Raw genomic sequence first — 6228 nt, 5'->3', positions numbered from 1 at the left:
CCCTATTTGGAAACAGGATTGTTGCGAATGTAATTGGTGACAATGAGGTCAGACTGGAGTAGGGTTGACCCCTAATATAATATGACTGATGTCCTTATAAGAAGGGAAACTTTAGACACAGATGCACACACAGGGAGCATGCCATGTGAAGAGACATGCAGAAATCAGAGTGACGCTTCTACAAGCCAAGTATTTTGCTAGACCCCCATTAACCTCAGTAGAGATGGCACCAAGTTCAAGAAGCTGAAGAAGAGACCCAGAGCCATCAAACCACACCCTGTGAGATACAGGGTTTTATCAGCTGGAAACATACACACAGAATGGTTCAGTGGTGGTGAGCTGCACGGGAGAACTGCCACCACTTGTAAGAGGCGTGCAGTTTACATAGCATTTTACCTTAGCACCCTCCCCTAACTACCTCCACCTGGCAACCTTCATTTAACTCAAAACGAATGGCCTCAATCCCCTGCATAGCCCACATTTCATGGGACAGGCTTGGGGGACAGTCCAGTGTTCCTCACAGATACGGAATAAAATCTTTGATTTGGCCACTCCTTAGATTCCTTAGCTCAGAACTCCAAACACACATTCAGGTGTGTCTGCCATCTAGGGTCATTCTCAAGGTAAGCTTAAGTCAAGTTGTCACTGTCAGGTGCATCTACCATACTCTAAGGAATGCAAAATTGCTAGCAAATCACCAGAAGCTAGACCAGAGGCTTGAAACAGATTCTCAAAGTCCTCACAAGGAACCAAGCCTGGACTCTTCTAACCTCTAGAACTGTCTGTTGCTTTAGCCACTTAGTTTGTGGCACTTTGCTATGGCAACCCTAAAAATTAATATATTCCCTCTTTCACATTTTTTAAAAAATAAAGAAATAGATGCATCTTTGCTTTGGCATAAAATATTAAAACAGCACAAAAACATGTAGAATAAAAAGTGAAATTCCCCCTCCACCTTCCTATCATTCCTCTCCAATGTAACCACAATTATACTGGGTAGCTATTCTTCTAGAAGTTTTTCTGTACATTGACACACACATTTGTAAAGATGCCCATATATATTTGTGAACCCAGTTTTTCTGACTCTGGAATTTCCTTACATGTTTCTATTCTCTAGGATACCTGAGATGTTTACTCTTCTACTGATTGTTAATTCAAAGTGTTTCTTCTTTTCAACAACCATTGAGGTTGTGTGTGTGCGCATGTGTGTATTTTCATAATCACTTCAGAAAGAAAGAAAACAAAGGGACCTCTCTGAGGTGAAATGTACACAGTAGAGAAGCTTTTAGAGATTGCAGACATGGAGACACTTGCTTTGCATTCATCCTACAGCCAGACACCAGGTGAAATGTGTGAAATACACATTTTGTGACATGTTTTTTCTTAAGCTCAGAGGATAATCCATGCTCCCACATAAGTACAGACGGTAGTTATCTACCCACAGATGTGACTGGCCCCCTACAAGTTTTACCTGTTAAAAGTGCATCTTTTCCCACTGCCTGGACAAGGTGCTACTCTCTCCTATCAACTCAGAAAGTTCTGCTTTTTAAAAACAAAGCACAACAAAAAGACAACACTATCTCCATATGGCCACTGTTGCAGAGCACATATGGTGGCTGGGAGGAAAGACAGAGCCTTGCACTCCTCTGGCCCTCTCCAATTGATACATAGACTAAAGTTCTAGAATGCTTAATCTGCTCACAAATGGAGGGAACTGTGGGGTCTGAAAGGGAAAGTCAGCAGGTATGTCCTGCAGCCCTGGGGGGCCTGTTTCCAAGTCCGGTGTCCTTCCTGCCTCACTCTCCACAGTCCTTAGAGTACTTCATTCCCTGAGTGCCACACAAATGAGGCATCCCACCAGCCAAGCTGGAAAATATTTCACTAACTCTGCTGCCCATAGAAAATAAAAGTAGAAGAGAGAGTCCAGAACAGAGGCTGAGGCAGAAAAGAGAACCATGGAGGTGAAAGCCTGAAGCCCAAAAGGAAAAAAAGGCAAAATGAATATGTGGAGTGGCAGCATGGGAGGAGAGGGGTGACCACAAGGGGGTGGACAGAAAAGGCCTTGGCCTAATATAGCAGTTTGTCCCCCACCATGGTTAATTTTGTGTCAATATTGGCTAAACATTATTCTGGATGTTTCTGTGAGGGTGATTTCTGCAAATGAGATTAACATTGAAATTGCTGGGCTTTTAGTAGCAGGCCCTTCAGAACACAGCTGGATCTCATCCAATCCATCGAAGGCCTTAATAGAAAACGACTGAACCCAAGATAAGAAAATCTGCCAGAAGATTGCCTACAGGCTTGGACTGCAACTCTTCCCTGGGTTTCCAGCCTGCTGGTCACTATTCTGAAAATTTTGGACTTACCCTCCCCACAACTGTGTGAGCCAATTCCTTAAACACAGTGCTCCAACCTCCCACCCCCCACCCCCCATCCCCCCACTCATTGGTTTTGTTTCTTTGGAGCACCGGAAACTTATCCTATTGGTTCTGTTTCTCTGGAAAACTCTGACTAATATAGCCCCAACAATCTCTCCCCTCTCTGTATGCCCACGCCACTCCTTATGTTAAAAGATAGGGCTTATTACTGCTCCCCTTGCAGAAATAAGGGATTGCTTTGACCAATAAAATGTGGCAGGTGTGAAATTCTAAGACTTCTAAGTTCAGGCTATAAGAGAACTGGGAACTTCTACTTCCTTCCTCTTGGAGCCCACCTGCCATGCTTTGAGAGACTGTAGCCACGTGGAGAGATTGTGTGGAAGAGAATCTAGGTGCTCTGATCAACAACCTCCATGGAGACTCCAGCACCACCAGCATTTTCCAAAACCAGATGATCCTCCGATGACTGTATCACATGGAGCAGAAGAACCACCCAGCTGAACTTCATCAGCTATGGCATAATAAGAGATAATAAAATTGGTGCTGTTTTAAGCCATGATGTGTGGGACTGGTTTAGTACACAACGATAAATAACTTGCCTTGAAATTTGGCTCAAGGTAGACCCTTCTGGAATGGCTTTGCTTATGCCTAGCAAGAACCCATTTGACTCCCTAGAGAAGGGTTTCTCTTATTTTCTTTCTCTCTCCATCACCCAGGCTGGAGTGCAGTGTGCAATCTTGGCTCACTGCAACCTCTAACTCCCAGGTTCAAGTGATTCTCCTGCCTTAGCCTCCTGAGTAGCTGGGATTACAGGTGTGTGCCACCACACCTGGCTAATCTTTGTATATTTAGTAGAGACAGGGTTTCACCATGTTAGTCAGGCTGGTCTTGAGCTCTGGATCTCGTGATCTGCCCACCTCAGCCTCCCAAAGTGCTGGGATTACAGGTGTGAGCCACTGCACCTGGCCTAAGGGTTACCCTTATTTTCAAACCCAGGATCCCCCTTCCCCAGGTCTGTAAGCAGTTCCTGCCCACCATGCCAAAGATAAATCAACTGCTACAGCTAATCTTGAAGTCACCAGCTAAAAACTACTCCAGCAGTGTTTCCCAATAGCCAGAATTAGTTCATTTGCAAATAAGTGCCCTGAACCCTTTGTCATGTTAAGCAAACTGATAGTGGTGTTTGGTGGAGGCAGACACTTTGCTAGGGAGTCATTTGAATTAACTCCACTGTTATTTGCTTGGTAGGCACTTGGCCTTAATGTCTTCCTTTCAACATTATATTACACTGCATTGCCCAAGGTCATGATCAATCTAACCCCCAGTGGAACTAGGCCAAACTGCTCATAAACTTCTCTTTATGATCCACCCCAGGAATGTCCTCCATCTCTCAAGAAGGGAGCTTATTCTGTGCCAATGATGTTAAGACCTTTATAATGTAGATTTAACTTAAAAGAATATAGGAAACCCATATAATCTCATGGTAACAGGGTCTAAAATTTATATTCAACACTCAGGTATGTAAAACAAATATAGTTTATCTGTTCCCTATAAATAATCTGACATTCTTCAGGCCTACCTTATTGATTATAGTCAGGAGAAGGTATTCAGATACAAAATTTGAATTTGCCACAATTTATGGCAATGCAGTCTCTTTCAGTGTAAACTCTCTTTCTTAGATGACTCAACTTTCTCCTCCACATGCTTTTCGTGGTGAGGGTGGGCAAGTGTAATGGAGTGTGTGGAAGGGCCTGTATCCCATGGGCAAGTTTCAGACTCTTGTTGTCCTGCTGGTGAGTGAGACCTCATGTCTAGTCTCTGGACTGATGACCACAGGGGCTGTGTCTGGTTCCAGACATTTGCCCTAGTCATGAACTCTCCAAGCTTGCTCCCAAGGACTGTTCACCTCTGTGCTGTTTGCCAAAGTTTATGGGGCCTTCTGACCTCCTCATAAGAACTGCTGCCCCAGCTCATCCCCTGCAGTATCGTGCCCTGCCACATTGGCAGTACCTAAGCACAGGACTTCTTCTAAAAGCCTTCCACCCCTTACCCCTCTCCAGGACAGCCAGAAGAGTATGCCACTAGCCGTTTACTTTTAGTGATCTCAGATTCCCCAACAGCTGAATGTTTTTACTATAGACCCCCTGGAGGGCTCACTAGCATAAGGCACTAAGAGGTACACATGTCTGAGCTTCTATCTCTCTCTGATTGCAGTTTACCAGGGCTGGAAAGGGTATGTTTTCTTTTTTTCTTTATTTTTTTGGAACAGAGTCTCACTCTGTCACCCAGGCTAGAGTACAGTGGCACAATCTTGGCTCACTGCTATCTCCATCTCCCAGGTTCAAGCAATTCTTTCTGCCTCAGTCTCCCAAGTACCTGGGATTACAGGCACCCACTACCATGCCTGGCTAATTTTTGTTTTTTTCAGTAGAGACAGGGTTTTGCCATGTTGGCCAGCCTGGTCTTGAACTCCTGATCTCAGGTGATCCACCCACTGCAGCCTCCCAAAGTGCTGGGATTACAGGCTTGAGCCAACACTCTCAGCCAGAAAGGCTATGTTTTCTACTGTCTTTGTCATACCCAGGTTCTCTGTGTGCTATCGAACAGGGTTGGCAAACTTTTTTTATGAGGGGCCAGTTAGTAAATATTTTAGGCTTCGTGGTACATATGGTCTCTGGAGCAGCTGCTCAACTCTGCTGTTGTAATGTGAAAACAGCCATAGACAATATATAAATGAATAAGTGTAACAGGGTTCCAGTAAAGCTTTGTTTGCAAAACACAGGTGGAAGGCTAGATTTCTGCTTTGGGCCAGTTTGCCAGGCCCTGCTATGGAAGAAACCACATGAATTTAGTGTTCTAGGCATAGATCTTGATAAGGCAGTATAGCGGTTAAAAGATAGCCACAATTTCTTTTCTATACTCTTGACTTCAAGTGGTAGGTCTCTGAATCTTTACCTTAAACCTGGTTGACTGCTTTGACAAATAGAATATACTAGAAATAACAATGTGCCCATTTCTGGTTCAGAGAATGGCAGATTTCTTTTTGTCTTTTGGAACATTAGCTTTGCGCAGTGGCAGTGTCGTAGCCAATGAGGTTTATCCGAGGCGCGATTATTGCTAATTGAAAACTTTTCCCAATATCCGGCCATGACGACTTGAAATGTAGTCGGCATTGGCAATTTTTGACAGTCTCTACAAAGACTGAACATAAAAAAAAAAAAAAAATTCACTCTTGAAACCCTGAACGCTGCCATGTAAGAGGTCCAATTACCGTGGAAAGACTATATGGAAAGGCCCTGAAATTATGTGGAGATAAGAGGGGTACGGTGGAGCTCAGCCTTCCAGCCATCCCCACCACAGCACAAGGCATGTGAGCAAAATTGCCATAGATCCTCTAAGGAAGCCCAGATGCCAGCGGAATTCCACTGACATTCCCCAGCCCAAGTCACACATGGCAGAAGAATCACCCAGCTAAGTACTGTCCAAATTTGTGACCCACGGGACTGAGTGTTCTTTGAAGTCACTAAATTTAGGTGGAGTGCCAGAACAGGTTATGGTTGAAAACTCACTGGCTTAATTCAAAAATATTATTCTCATTCCACTTAAAATCTAGCAAAGTCACTGAATCTCATTGTTTCCTCCTCTTGGTAAGCACAAGCTTCAACCAATTGACTTCCTGTCTTACATTTTGGAGCATAAGATTAACTATTCCTACCAAGAAATTTCAGCCAAAATATTCTTGAAAAAGACATGTGCAAATCAAATGGAAGAATACATGGACTGGGAAATGAGAAGACTTTAGCATTGTGTCTAATGAGCATTACACGTTTATGGCCTGTAGGGGCTTGTA

The 6228-nt window shown here is 43.9% G+C and overlaps 1 non-coding gene across 1 annotated transcript; it reads left to right on the top strand.

The window, feature by feature from the left end:
* Positions 1-5438: 5438 nt before the first annotated feature.
* On the top strand, positions 5439-5579 carry LOC118144059 (U4 spliceosomal RNA). Its single transcript, XR_004728508.1, has one exon. It is a non-coding gene; the product is annotated as a U4 spliceosomal RNA (small nuclear RNA).
* The last annotated feature ends 649 nt before the right edge of the window (positions 5580-6228 follow it).

Source organism: Callithrix jacchus, chromosome 11 (assembly GCF_049354715.1).
Source record: "Callithrix jacchus isolate 240 chromosome 11, calJac240_pri, whole genome shotgun sequence".
Classification (NCBI taxonomy): Eukaryota; Metazoa; Chordata; class Mammalia; order Primates; family Cebidae; genus Callithrix; species Callithrix jacchus.
Note: the sequence above shows the minus strand (reverse complement) of the source record. Positions and strands in the feature narration are given on the sequence as shown.